Raw genomic sequence first — 15,474 nt, 5'->3', positions numbered from 1 at the left:
TTTGTTGAGTTCATTTAGTTTCCGACTCTGGGCTCCATCTGTCATACCAGTCTGTCTGGGCAGGAGGGATGGTGCAAAGTCCTCTCAATCGGTAGAGCAGAATTGGGCTTCAGTGGGGTGTGACGAGCAGATGACATTTGACGCAGCAGGAGGATGGTGTGCACCGTTGGATTGTTGCATGCTGGAGTCAGTTCTGGTTCCATCACTACTGCGCTTTGCTCAGTTTTATCACAGTTCTTTCTTGCTTGATCCAAGTGATTCTTACTAGAGTACTGTGGATATAGCATATAACAATTATAGTAATGATAACATACAGTAGCAGGGTTATATAGCAACTAATATCATACAGTTTAATTCTGGCTATTTTCACCTAAAATCAAATCCCCTTGAGGCACACATCGGACTTCTCCATCTTTTCGCATCACCCACCAAGTGCACCCAGGCCCTTGAGCAAAAGCAATCCCATGAATGGGTTTACCTTTGCCTGAGGCAGGAGTAACCCAGACTGTTTTCCCTAACATTTTTCATGTGCACTACAGGGACTTTATCCCCTTCTACAGTACATAAAAATTCTGATTGGGCAGGGCCACTCCGATTGGCAGATCCTCTGGTGTTGACTAACCAGGTGGCTTTTGCCAAATGTGTATCCCAATGTTTGAAAGTTCCACCCCCCATTGCTTTCAATGTAGTCTTTAACAGTCCATTGTATTGCTCAATTTTCCCAGAGGCTGGTGCATGATAGGGGATATGATACACCCACTCAATGCCATGCTCTTTGGCCCAGGTGTCTATGAGGTTGTTTCGGAAATGAGTCCCGTTGTCTGACTCAATTCTTTCTGGGGTGCCATGTCACCACAAGACCTGCTTCTCAAGGCCCAGGATAGTGTTCCGGGCAGTGGCATGGGGTACAGAATATGTTTCCAGCCATCCGGTGGTTGCTTCCACCATTGTCAGCACATAGCGCTTGCCTTGGCGAGTTTGTGGGAGTGTGATATAGTCAATCTGCCAGGCTTCCCCAAATTTATATTTCAGCCATCGCTCTCCATACCACAGGGGCTTTAACCACTTGGCTTGCTTAATTGCAGCACATGTTTCACATTCATGGATAACCTGCGCGATAGTGTCCATGGTCAGGTCCACCCCTCGATCTCGAGCCCATCTATGTGTTGCATCTCTTCCCTGATGGCCTGAGGTATCATGGGCCCACTGAGCCATAAATAGCTCACCCTTATGTTGCCAGTCCAGGTCCACCTGAGCCACTTCAATCTTGGCAGCCTGATCCACCTGTTGGTTGTTTCGATATTCTTCAGCAGCCCGACCCTTGGGTACATGAGCATCTACATGACGTACTTTTACAACCAGATTCTCTAGCCAGGATGCAATATCTTGCCACAGTGTGGCAGCCCAAGTGGGTTTACCTCTGCGCTGCCAGTTGCTCTGCTTCCATTGCTGTAACCACCCCCATAGGGCATTTGCCACCATCCATGAGTCAGTATAGAGATAGAGCACTGGCCACTTTTCTCTTTCAGCAATATCTAACGCTAGCTGGATGGCTTTCACCTCTGCAAACTGACTCGATTCACCTTCTCCTTCAGCAGTTTCTGCAACTTGTCGTGTAGGACTCCATACAGCAGCTTTCCAACTTTGATGCTTTCCCACAATGCGACAGGATCCGTCAGTGAACAGGGCATATTGCCTCTCATTTTCTGGCAGTTTATTATACAGCGGGGCTTCTTCAGCACATGCCACCTCCTCCTCTGGCGACATTCCAAAATCTTTGCCTTCTGGCCAGTCCGTGATCACTTCTAAAATTCCTGGGCAACTGGGGTTTCCTATGCGAGCCTGTTGTGTGATCAGTGCGATCCACTTACTCCACGTGGCGTCAGTCGCGTGATGTGTAGAGGAGACCCTCCCTTTGAACATCCAGCCCAGCACTGGCAGTTGGGGTGCTAAGAGGAGCTGTGTCTCAGTACCAACCACTTCTGAGGCGGCTCGAACTCCTTCATATGCTGCCAATATCTCTTTTTCAGTTGGAGTATAGCAAGCCTCGGATCCTCGATATCCCCGACTCCAAAACCCCAGGGGTCGGCCTCGGGTCTCCCTGGGTGCTTTCTGCCAGAGGCTCCAGATAGGGCCATTCTCCCCAGCTGCAGTATAGAGCACATTTTTAACATCTTGTCCTGTCTGGACTGGTCCAAGGGCTACGGCATGAACAATCTCCCGTTTAATTTGTTCAAAGGCTTGTTGTTCAGGGCCCCATTTAAAATCATTCTTCTTCCGGGTCACTTGATAGAGAAGGCTTACAATCAAACTGTAATTTGGAATATGCATTCTCCAAAACCCCACGACACCTAAGAAGGCCTGTGTGTCCTTTTTATTAGTCAGGGGAGACATAGCTGCTATTTTATTGATCACATCCATTGGGATCTGACGACGTCCATCTTGACATTTTATTCCCAAAAACTGGATCTCCTGTGCAGGTCCCTTGATCTTACTTTCTTTTATGGCAAAACCGGCTTTCAGAAGGATTTGGATTATTTTCTTCCCTTTCTCAAAGACTTCTTCTGCCGTGTTGTCCCATACGATGATGTCATCAATGTATTGCAGGTGCTCTGGAGCTTCACCTTTTTCCAGTGCAGTCTGGATTAGTCCATGGCAAATGGTGGGGCTGTGTTTCCACCCCTGGGGCAATCGATTCCAAGTCTACTGGACACCCCTCCAAGTAAAGGCAAATTGTGGACGATACTCTGCTGCCAGAGGGATTGAGAAAAACGCATTAGCAATGTCATTTGTGGCATACCACTTGGCTGCCTTTGACTCTAGCTCATATTGAAGTTCTAGCATATCTGGAACGGCAGCACTCAGCGGTGGTGTAACTTCATTCAGGCCGCGATAGTCAACTGTTAATCTCCACTCCCCATTAGACTTCCGCACTGGCCATATGGGACTATTAAAGGGTGAGCGAGTTTTGCTGATCACTCCTTGCCTTTCCAGTTGGCGAATCAACTTGTGGATGGGAATCAGAGAGTCTCAGCTGGTGCGATATTGCCGCTGGTGCACCGTCTTGGTAGCAATTGGCACCTGTTGTTCTTCAACCTTGAGCAACCCCACAATCGAAGGGTCTTGAGAGAGACCAGGCAGGGCAGACAGCTGTTCAGTGCCCTCCGTCTCCAAGGCAGCTATACCAAAAGCCCATCGATACCCCTTCGGGTCCTTAAAATACCCCCTCCTGAGATAGTCTATGCCAAGGATACACAGAGCCTCTGGACCAGTCACAATGGGGTGTTTCTGCCATTCATTTCCAGTTAGGCTTACTTCAGCTTCCAATACAGTTAACTCTTGGGATCCCCCTGTCACACCAGAAATACAAATGGATTCTGTCCCTTTATAATTTGATGGCATTAGAGTGCACTGTGCGCCGGTGTCTACTAGAGCCTTATACTCCTGTGGGTCTGATGTGCCAGGCCATCGAATCCACACAGTCCAATAGACCCGGTTATCCCTTTCCTCCACCTGGCTGGAGGCAGGGCCCCTCTAATTCTGGTCAGAGTATTCAGTATTCACTTCTCGTAAAATTGGCTCAGAATTCCCTTCAAGAGGATCGGAAATAAAATCAGCCCTTCTACTCTGTTTGGAAACTGGAGCGGCATTTTTCCTGGTAGAATCCCCTTTTGTGGTGGTTTTTCCTCGCAGTTCACGTACCCGTGCATTTAGGACCGAGGTAGGTTTTCCGTCCCATTTCCTCATGTCCTCTCCCTGATCACATAGGTAAAACCACAGGGCACCTCGCGGTGTGTACCTTCTATATTCTCTCTCTTGGGCAGAGGAACGCTCACTCCTAATAGCTGAGGCATTGGTCCTTACACGTGTGGAGTAGGACATATCCTCTCTGAATTGCTGGAAATCCTCAGACAGCTTCTCCACAGCCGCAATGCAGGCTTGTAGGGAGGAGGAGAGATTTTCTTCCTATTGACGGAATTGGCGAGCCACTTCCTCCACTGTCGGTGCCTCTTCATCCTTCCAGGCCATTATTGCCAATGCGTTGGCATAGGATGATGGTGCGCTCCGTACAAACTTCCGCCACATGGGTCGTGTGCATTGGACTTCGTCTGGATCTTTGGGTAATTGTGGATTGTCCGGGTCATGATGAATCGTCTCTAGCACAGCTAATTCCCTCAGATATTGAATACCTTTTTCCATGGTGGTCCACTTGCTTGATTGACATATAACATCTTCCTTAAAGGGGTACCTTTCCTTCACACTTGACAGGAGTCGCCTCCAGAGGCTGATGGCTTGTGTCCCTCTTCCAATTGCCTTGTCAATGCCACCTTTCCTGGCAAGCGATCCCAGCTGCTTGGCTTCCCTATCTTCTAATTCCAAGCTATTAGCCCCATTGTCCCAGCATCGGAGGAGCCAGGTGATAACATGCTCACCTATATGGCGGCCAAAGTCTTTTCGCAAATCCCGCAGCTCACTCAAGGATAGGGACCGGGTTATTACCTCTGGTTCTGCCTCTTCCTCCGGTTCCTGTGATGGCCCTGGTTCATCTTCATCCTTCGCTAAGCGAACTGATTTTTTTGTATATTTCTTTTTCTGTACAGGGGCAACTGATGCTGGTGCAGGTTGGTCCACTGGTTCAGTTGCAGTATTGCTCACTGGGTTTTGGATAACCGCAGTGTCTGTTGCCAAGGTTTGGGTAGCAGCAGTGCTCGTCGCTGGGGCTGGAGGGACCGCAGTGCCCGTTGCCAAGGTTTGGGTAGCTGCTGTGCTCATTGCCGGGGCTGGAGGGGCTGCAGTGCCTGTTGTTGAGGTTTGGGTAGCCCAAGTTCTCGTCGCCAGGGCTGGAGGGGTCACAGTGCCTGTCGCCAAGGTCTGGGTGCCTGCAATGCTCCTTGCTGGGGCTGGAGGGGCCGCAGTGCCCGTTGCCAAGGATTGGGTGGCTGCGGTGCTCATCATTTTGTTGTTAGGTCCAGAGACTTTCTCTTCCCCTTGAGGGTACTGAGTGGTGTCGAACAGGGCTCGATAGGCATGGGCCAGGCCCCAGCACGTTGCAGTGATTTGTATCTCTCTGGAGCTGCCAGGGTGACAACATACCTTTTCCAAATATTTTACTAGTTCTTCTGGATCCTGCACTTGTTCAGGGGTGAATTTCCAAAACATTGGAGGTGCCCACTTTTCTAGGTACTTGCCCATACTAACCCACACACCCTGCACTCATAATTATCCAGCCTTGGGGCACATCTCTGGGTGATCTTAAATAGCTGTTTAACCTTAAACGACAGCTGAACCACATTCAGAAGTATGCTAATTCCTAGCAGTAGGGCTAGGACCGTGCTAGTCCCAACATTCCAGGAGTATTCAAATTTTTCAAAATTCTCAAACACCATTGCAACTGGACTGAAGGAGAAAGGAGAGGGGAAGAAAGGTACCCCACCCATAGACTGGTTTTCCATGGAGGAAAGGTAAATGGTCTAATTATTAATAGTTTCCCACAGATCGCTCCCGCAGTATAAAGGTGACAATGCTAAGTGCAAATACCGGATTAATCCCACAGCCGATGACTTTATCATACCATAAACCAGAGTTATACCATACATCAAAGCAAAAACCTTAATCCACCTCCTACGGATGATAAGCAGTAGAAGAGGAACTACATACAGCAAGTGAGGTGATACATAACAGAGCTTTAAAAACCAGAGCAACAACTCTAAGAATACATAAATCAACATAATGAATGCTTAGAACAAATTTGTTTTAACAAGCTCTGGTCAGGTTTGTCGTTATCTCAACCCTTCGTGCCCCACATTGGGCGCCAAAATGGACTGTCGTGGTTTAACCCCAGCCAGCAACTAAGCACCACGCAGCCGCTCACTCACTGCCCCCCCCATCCAGTGGGATGGGGGAGAAAATCGGGAAAAGAAGTAAAACTCCTGGGTTGAGATAAGAACGGTTTAATAGAACAGAAAAGAAGAAACTAATAATGATAATGATAACACTAATAAAATGACAACAGTAGTAATAAAAGGATTGAAATGTACAAATGATGCGCAGGGCAATTGCTCACCACCCGCCGACCGACACCCAGCCAGTCCCCGAGCGGCGAATCCCTGCCCCCCAACTTCCCAGTTCCTAAACTAGATGGGATGTCACATGGTATGGAATACACTGTTGGCCAGTTTGGGTCAGGTGCCCTGGCTGGGCATGAGAAGCTGAAAAATCCTTGACTGTAGTCTAAACACTACTGAGCAACAGCTGAAAACATCAGTGTTATCAACATTCTTCACATACTGAACTCAAAACATAGCACTGTACCAGCTACTAGGAAGACAGTTAACTCTATCCCAGCTGAAACCAGGACAAAGGACTTACATGCCTGATCCAAAACCAGCTGAAGCTGGCAGAAAGACTCCATCGTTCTGATTGTAATTCTTTGGAGTATGTGTCCTCATCTACTGACACAGATTAAAATAGGCGTACAGAAATACCTGTGCCAAGCTCCTGTGCCTGCACCTGCTTACAACAGAGGGAAAGCACTTGTATTTCTGCTGGTTTTTTTAAATGAGGAAAACCAATCCTGGTGTAGAAGGGAGCCCACCAAATTAAGTAAACAATGCAGCAGGACTACATGAGAATTTTTACACTACATGTCTAGAAGCAGGAGGACTGAATTCATAGCCTTAGGGGAGGATAAGCAAGACTAGTTTTAAACCATCTTTGTAGTCCTCTGATTCTGGGTTGCTTGGCAGTCTGAACTGGTTTCCAACCAGTGCTGAAGTTCTGGCCCTGACAGCTCCCATTTGCCATGTTTTGCAAGAGGCCTTTGAATAAACAGCCTTTATACTCTTTATACTTTTATACTGCCACCAGCAAGGACTCCACTAACTGCAGAACACTCCAAGTATCTGAGCAGGCATAAAATGGCTAAAGCATATTTGAAGACATTTAAAGTGCGCAAGAATCACTTCACTTTTATTGAGATGTCCTAAGTAATTTCTATGAGGATCACTTGCCAGCAAGCAGTGTGCTAATACAGCTCTGTCGTCACTGTTCCAGTTCATCACTGAACTTGCTCCTCAAAGTAACAGGAGAAGTGCAGAAGACACGACACTGGAGGCTGTGGTGAAACTTACACAAACCTTCCTTGTGATCAGAGTCTGGATCAGTGTGGACCATATGGGCTTATCATAAATGTGCTAGAATATTTATTATACAAAGAATAAAAATATAAATACAACTTTTTATTGTAGCCAACAAAAGCTTAATGTAACTGGGAGAAAAGTGAGGAATTAATCATATGCATAGTTGATAGCACAAACATAAGAACTGTGATACCAAATGTAAGGCCTGAATTTCTGTTAAATAACAAACATCTCAGTGTGTCTTTACATTCTTTGTATTTCCCGTATTAAGGTATTAATGATTGGGGGGTGTTTGGGTCATTTAAAAGCCAGAAATAAACTAGAATGTACAGCAAGTTTGTCCTGACCCTCCCTTTTCTACTGCTAACCCTTGCTTCCTGGCTTTTGTGCTTCCACCTCCCTGTTCCTTAAAACTGCTTGTCCTCAGTAGTGATCATGTCACAGTCATGCACCAATTAAAAGTCTTACAAGACAGTCCCTCTAAATGGTTTCTGATTCTACCATTTCTCCTGATTTCCAATTTCTGATTCTACCATTTCTCCTGCTTCCTCACTAGCCTTTAATAAAAGTGATACTTCTGGTAGCCTCAGAATTTCCTGCTTGAAGTAAGTCTTAAAGTAGCATGTGTGTAACAGCCAGCTGACTGAAGACAGAGGTAGTACAAGAACAGGGAGGCCTTTTAGTGAATATTTTCAATATAAAAAGATTAATGTGACAGGACTCTGGAAACAAGACATTAGACAATTAAAAAATTAAGTCAAATGGGCATAATTTTTAAACACTTTTACTTGGTTCAGTAGAACCTGTTCAGTTTGCTTTCTCAGGAGTGCCGTGAACTTCTGTTTTTCCTATTTCTTGTTGGCTCACTGTTAGTATTCTGATATCACTTTGCACAGAAAAAGATTGCCTCTTGGAGAGTTCAGTTACACATGCTGTTCAAGTGATCCTGTCAAGGATGAATGGTAATAAAAATTGTCCATCCTTTGAACGTGATTTGGATCACACTACAGAAATTACATGTCAATATTGGATAGAGCTGTATGGGGGATATACACAAGAAATATAGGGTTATATGTGGACATGATTTGTCATTCCCCTCCTGACACCACTCACTCTACATGCCTGTTCTTTATTTATAGGCAAGAAGCATGCTGACATTTCAATATTCCCTCAGCTCAACTGTTCAGAGTACAGTCACAGCAAGAAAAGGAACATGTGGAACCATGAATAGCCTGAGATTCATTTCACTGGATTTTCCAAGAATTTAATTCTAAATTAAAAGGTAAGCCACAATACTAATTTTACAGGGATTTTGAAAAGGGGATCTCAAATTTTAGGATAAAAATAAAAGATGTATGAATAGCATTCATAAGATAATGAAGAGACTGGAAAGTGGCATACAAAATTCCCTTTACATTTTAGTAGTAATTATAGGAGACAACAGATGCTGTCCTGTCATGCAACATAATATTTTACTTTATGTAGGTCTGGGCTTTAATTGTATTACTAGGGCCAAAAGTCAATCTTAGCTTATTTCTGTGAATTGTGTCTTTGTTACTGACAGAAACAGATATCATGTATACACAAACACATGCAAATGTGTGACACAAATAAAAGTTGTGCTATTGTAATTAGAAGGATGAAAAAAATGTATGAATTGAATTAGGCTTCAGTAAGTTTCATTAACATGCCAGGATACTGTGATCATGAGCACATTAGAAATATCTTAACAGTGATGATTTTCCATTTCTCATGCCCCCTTTGAAAATAATTTTTGTCATACATTAGGAAATCATGAAAATTTATAGTTGTCTCCTTGAAAGTTTTGACCTGGTAATTATGCAGAATGAATACGATACTTCTGCTAGTAGAAGACTAAGAATGTCAAAGTATTTCAGAGTAAATAAGATTGGGATTACAACTTGCAAATACAAGATATTTTGGTATTTTAAGTTAGCAAGAACCATTGCACTCAGGCAAAAATTCACTTCCTGGGGAGAACAGGAAGTGTAATTTAATTGTTTTCATTCACTAAATCTATTTTTAAACTCAGGCCTGTAAATTTTCAGAAGTCTTGAGCAAATACCGAAAAACGAATCAGAATGGAAACATCCCAGCATGTCCAGTTGTTAACACACCAGATGTAATGTTAGCACATGTGAACCTGTCTAGCATTAAGCAGTTGTTACTTTTTCTTTCAACAAGACATTTTTCACCAAGAAACAAAAATAAAAGTCCTGCTAGACTCAGAAATCTCTGGTTCAGCCAACATTATGTCAATATTATTGGGCTTCAGTTGCTAACAACTTGCAAGCTGGAGAATTAATAACCAGACTTAAGTTGCCACCACTCACTAATGAGGCTGGAACGTGACCTGCACACCTAACCAGCCATGAATAAAAATAAAAAGCTCAAGGCTCATTTACTATAACTGTCAAACTAATGCATTTTCTTTAGTGCTAATCCAAAGAAGGATGAGTCCTAGTGCTGCAGCAGTATATCAACATTCAGCCAGTGAAAGCACCAGAGTAAAACAAGAGACAATTTACTCCAGAAATTCTCAATATAAGTTTTCCTTTTGCTATAGAAGTTTCTAATGTCTTGCCCTGGGACCAGTCGATAAACCCATATTAATCCTCTTGGAAGGCTGTATTTCCCGTAATTGTGTGAGATGGGACCAAGGTTTTGTCTGCGTATTTTACATTCTCCTTTTGCAAATTTCTGCATTCCTTTCTCAGTCTTAAATCATTGCTTTGCCAATAATAATTGTGTATGCCAGAGCTATCAACAGTAGAAAATTCCATATGTTGCTGCACAGATGAAACACAGAGAAAAGAATAACTCAGACCTACCACCTTTATATGCACCCCTCCAACCTGGGCAAAAGCATGGTGTAGATTTCATGGATGAATTCTAGCTCAAAAATGGTGTTTTAATTATATTTTCAATTAATTCAGAACATGTCACTTGTTTTCTCTCAACTTGAAGGAAGTCTGATATTGTTGTCCAGATAGATACAAATCCGGGGCATGACCACATTCATAAATTTTCAGAATATAAAGGCTGTGTTACAACCCTGAAGGTTTTGTGGAATAAAGTTGTCTCTCTCTGAGAGACCTGCATCGGGCCTGATAGTTTGTTCCTGGCTCCAGCTCAGTGCTGAACACACGGCTTTTGTGAAAGCATCCCAGAAACTGAGTCTGACACTCTCTTCCTTATTTTCCAGACCATTGAACTCTTACTGATCAGGAATTGAACACTGTAGAGATCCTTTAAACAACTTCTGTCATTGAGACAGCATCGAGAGGAGGGGAGTTCACAGTAGATGTAAAAGATTTCTCTGTGCAGCAGTTCCCGAACTGATAAAGTTAACCTGAGATAAGCATTTAGGAGATTTTGTCCATAAAGACAATTTGGTTAGGCAATGGGAACAACCAGAAAGAGTGTAGAAAGCACAGGTGAGTGTGTCTGGAATCCTTTTTGCCCTACTAATTTTTGGGTGCCACTTCCTGACCTTGGAAACAACAAAATCCCATGTAAATTGGACCAAGGACCTTTTTGGAGAGAGGAGGAATAGCCCATACGTCCTCCCATGGTGTAAAACTCCAGGAAATCCTAACCAGGCTTTTCTCTGCCTTTCATACTTTCCACACTCCTAATGCTTTCTGCTCAGCAGCCCCTTGAAGAATGTGGCATTTCCTTTGAGCTAATGAAATTGCAAAAAGCAGCTGTAAGATTTGGACTGAATAGGCTGTTTCTCTGTGAGGAAAGAGTGCAGTTTCTTTCTGGGTAAAGGAATAAACATTGTGAAGAATAAACAGTATGAGTAGCTGCAGTCTGAGGAAGGCAGAGGTTTGGGGCAGGATAGAGAAGTTAAAATATATACGCATTGGGGAAGAGTAGGAGAGACTATGGTGACATAAAATGCTACAGAAAAGATGTGAGGGAAGTCTAAAAAGGTTTGAAAATCATGTCTTAAGGAAAATCTGAGTTGCTTCAGTTTTCAGCTGAGAACTATTATGTACAGATCTCACTCAAAAACAGGCTAACATGAAGCTCTGATGAAAGGTGCGAGTTTTCTGTGAGAAACTGTCCATCCAACTCAGATTTTGCCAAAAGTGTCTTGCAAAAATGCTGCTAACCTTCATGAATCCAGACCTCACTGGGAGCTCCAGACATTTGGCAGACATTTGGTTTTCACTTATGTAACTAAAACAGAAGAATTTCGTTACTGTTGTGCCATCACATTATAAAATTTAACTTTGTATTTTTTTAATCACATGAATCTTTTTTCTTTTGAATAACACAATCCTATGATTATACTTGGTGAATATGGAAAAAAATTCTGAATCCAGTGAATGTGCGTAGGTATATGCAAAGTAATAAGGAGGTAAAAAAAACAGCATAAGGCCTCCATTGTTGGACTATACTGATAACAAAACTCAACATCAAAGAGTTTAGCAAGAGGTCATCGACACTAAAAACACCAGATTGCTTTGTAGTAGCAATGTATGGATAACATGAAACTATTTCTGAGAGTCAGAGAAAAGAATAGTTCTGCAGCTCAATTTTTCATCTATCTAAACAGTATAGGTATCTCCTTGATTACTTGGGAGTTGTCAGCTCAGAAAATACAGTTGTTAAAATAAGTATGTATAACTGGAGTGCAGGACCTCTAAAAGCCTAGCAAAAGAGATTCTTGCAAGCATGAGTGTGAAATACATAAACTCCCTAGTTGATGTCTAGCCTTAAGCCTCTTTAAAGCCAGTATGGAGGCCCTGATGATGAGGATGCTTGTCATCATCTATTCCTCTATTGACATTTGGTGATTAGGGTAAGGGTTGTGGTATAAAATTGAAAAAGACAGGACCAATACTGTCATGTAGGATTATTTTTATTTTTCCCTTAATTGCTACTGAGGTATGCAGGTCCTTCCTTCTTATGAGATAAATTGCAAAATAAATGTCTGAGAAACACTGCTATATCTTGCATCACGTTTGGCTGGCTGGCTTAAAATAAGCAGATGTCATCCAAAATTTGTCAAGGGTCTTAGCCAAGTACTCAGTCAAAGCTATCAAACTGTTTTTTCATTCTTCAGTTTTTATAAAAACAGAATTGTTTTAAGAAGCTGTGTGTTGTTGAATGTGTGGCTGAAAAATAATGTCTGTAACAGATCAAAATAATTTTTTTAAAGTTGGAAACTCATAATATTCTATTTGTAACAGTCTATTTTGAATTTTTGAAAAACTTCCACATTAGAAAAGTGTTTTTCCATTAGCAAACAAACATTAATGTAACTAGACTGTTACAACCTCATTAATATTAAACTTTTCAGCACTGAACTCACGAATTAGTAATTATCATACAATTATTTAATTGCGGAATTACCCTATTGCTGTATATTAAGGTACCTTTGTGAGTACTTCTGATAAGTGTGAACTGTGTCAATATTCAGCACAAGGAAAACATGACAGAATGCCTGACTGCTCACAGGTGGTACCATGGGAAAAAAAAAAAAAAAAAAACAAAAAAAAACCCCCAAAACAACAAAAAAACCAGGCGACTGCAAATTTTTGTATTCAGCTGTGAAGATTATCCACCTGTATGTCATATATATTTCCAGTGAAAGGCAGTTTACATGCATTTCATGGCAGAAGAACAGAAGAAAACAAAATCAGAGCTACTCATATCTGTAACCAATTTCAGTACTGTGAGAAACTTCTAAATTTACTGCAATGGACAAATTTATGACCCTGCTTCACCTTCTGAAAATTCTTTAGGACTCTGTTTGCTGTCTTCCATAAGTTTTTCCCTTGACAGCTCTTTGCACTGAAGTGCAAACTGCAGCAGAAAAGCTGGACTCTCATCCTGGGGCTAGCATTGTATATTCTTAGGTATTAGACTCATTTGTGTCCAATGTGGTAACACTTCTTACATCATGCTGTTGCCAGCTCACTTAGCACAACATCAACACTGTCCACTGATAACTCTGTGGTTATAGAGTAAGCATGAATACTTCAGTGTCCTGGGTTCAGCTGGGATAGAGTTAATTTTTACAGGAACCTGGGAGGTGGGGGGCATAGCCGGGGCAGCTGACCTGAACTGGCCAAGGAGCTATTCCATACCATGTGACATCATGCTCAGTATATAAAGGGGGAGCGGGCCGGGGGGTGGGCTCTTCTTTTCGGTGGGGGAAGTGGCAGAGCGTCGGGTCCCGGGTGGTGAGCAGTTGCACTGTGCATCACTCTTTTTGTATACTTTTTCATTAGTACCGTTGTTGTTGTTGCAATTTCTTTGTGTTGTTCCAGTAAACTGCCTTTATCTCAACCCTCGAGGTTCCAGGTTTGGTTTTTTTTTTCCTCTCCTCCGTCTTCCCCCCATCCCACCGGAGGGGGGCGGGAGGAGTGAGCGAGCGGCCGCGTGGTCCTTTGTTACCGGCTGGGCTGAAACCACGACATTCAGGACTCAAACTATGAATCAATTTGGCCTTGACAGCCTCTCTTTGTAAGAAGCATTTACCTCTGACCCAGCTCTTTTCCCTGCTGTATTTCCTCACATTTTTTCTACTTTTCCTTATTCTCTTTAATCATGAAGGCAGTAGAAACAGACATATTTCTTACCCTGTGAGTGATAACACTAATAAAGGAGAAAAATACTGTTAAGGGATGTTTATTAACAGGACAGGAGAGGAAAGGGTGCTTTTAGTCCACAAAAGTTGGAAAACAGCAAAAGTAACCAAAATTATTTGTAAAACTAGTTTAAAAACTAACAACTGTAAGAATCTCCCTCTGAATAGGTTTACCCCACTTGGCTGCCAGTTGTTGGTCTTTTGAAATTATTGGATTTGCTGCTTTCATACAGACATCCTTCTCATTTTTTGAGAGCAGTCTCAAAATCCCTAGTTTTACATAAAGGTAATTTCCCTGTGTTTCAACACGAAAGGTCCCTTTTTGAGGAAATCAATAATCTTTTATTTCAATCATCTTCACTCATCATAAAACCATCTACCTTTAGACTGTCATCATGCTGATATGCTGGGAGCCACAAGCAGTTGTAACAATGCAAGGAGAACCTGCACTTAGCTGGAGACATTTCAGGAAGCCTGCAGACTCCTGATACGTCATTCTCCAACTACACTAAAACCCATTGGACCAGCTGAACACAAATGGAGATCAAATTATCAGATCTTGGCCCTCAGCGATGTCAGCTTCCTATACTTGGCTATATTGCCAATGTCATTCATCTATTGAACGACACCCTTGTTATTTTTACTCAGAACAAAAATAATGTTGTCATGTCCAAAGGCTACATTTTCTCATTTGAAAACACTCTTTTTCATCCTTTGCATTTTTAAAAAATCCTTTGTCTGCATTCTTTTGTGGTCTGAGGCTCCTGTATCTTGGCCAAACACTGATACATTCATTGCAGGCTTCAGCTGCTTTGCAGAACCTGAATAGACATTGAGGCTACATGGGCAACTTCAATTAAGCAGTTCTATAGAGATGATATTTTTTGTTGAAAAACAGTGTCTTTTTGCAGGGCCAAACAAAGTGGCAATTCCAGGGATGCAAATCAGAACAAAATACTTAAAAAATAATAACTGCCAAGGCAACTAAGTGTAAGCATTCAGCAGAGAGTACAAAGACCCATTTACCCAGTTGTTTTCCTTCTTTTACTCTACCATTGTGAAATTCAAAGTATGTACATTACCGCAAAGATGCATATGATGAAATAGAATTTCAGTGAAAAATTTCCAGATTTTAATAACCAAATTGCAGACTTTTTGAGATGGCAAGGTTTGTTTTCTTGAAGAAGTGTAGCTATGAAAATATACAAAAGTCTTTTTATTCCTACGCACATGTACACAGCAGTGATTCTCACTGAAGTACAAGAATGCAATTATTTTTTCTTTCACCCTGCTTGTTAGACACAAATACATTGTACTTCATGAAGGGCTTTAGAGCAGCATATGCCACATGCTGATGTGTTCCTCTCAACTACCTGAGACTATAGCAAGTGCTCTGCTTTTTTGTTCCTTTTTTTTTATAAAACTTTTGCAACTTGCTTCTACATGTACTTTTTCTTCCCCTTTTATAACTTTTTGATAATTTCTATCAGTTTACTTGCTGAAAAGTGAAAGAGGAGCTTTGTTCCTTGACTTTCTGGAGAGAATTTCCCACATGGCTTTAATTCCTGCTGCACTTGAAATGGTTGGGTCCAGTTCATCCCCCCCTCCCCTTTGTTTCCTTCTTCCTCTGGGCCCAGCAACCCTGCAGAAGTCTTTTTTTACGTGTGTTTCAATCTGAGCCAAATTATCACAAATTACTCTGTCTGG

General features: G+C 42.4%; 1 protein-coding gene across 2 annotated transcripts in view; it reads left to right on the top strand.

Annotated features, from left to right (window-relative positions):
- The window catches only part of SH3D19 (SH3 domain containing 19), a 124,060-nt gene that overhangs the window by 18,029 nt on the left and 90,557 nt on the right, over nt 1-15,474 (top strand). Inside the window, exons 3-4 of one of the 2 annotated variants that reach the window (XM_069785126.1) lie at nt 8,279-8,421; nt 10,366-10,597. The gene's annotated coding sequence lies outside the window, so the exon portion shown is untranslated. The remainder of the gene's footprint in view (nt 1-8,278; nt 8,422-10,365; nt 10,598-15,474) is intronic. The other variant, XM_069785119.1, reaches the window with a different exon arrangement.

This window comes from Haliaeetus albicilla, chromosome 1 (genome assembly GCF_947461875.1).
Source record: "Haliaeetus albicilla chromosome 1, bHalAlb1.1, whole genome shotgun sequence".
Taxonomy (NCBI): Eukaryota; Metazoa; Chordata; class Aves; order Accipitriformes; family Accipitridae; genus Haliaeetus; species Haliaeetus albicilla.
This window is presented reverse-complemented; position numbering and strand designations above follow the sequence as displayed.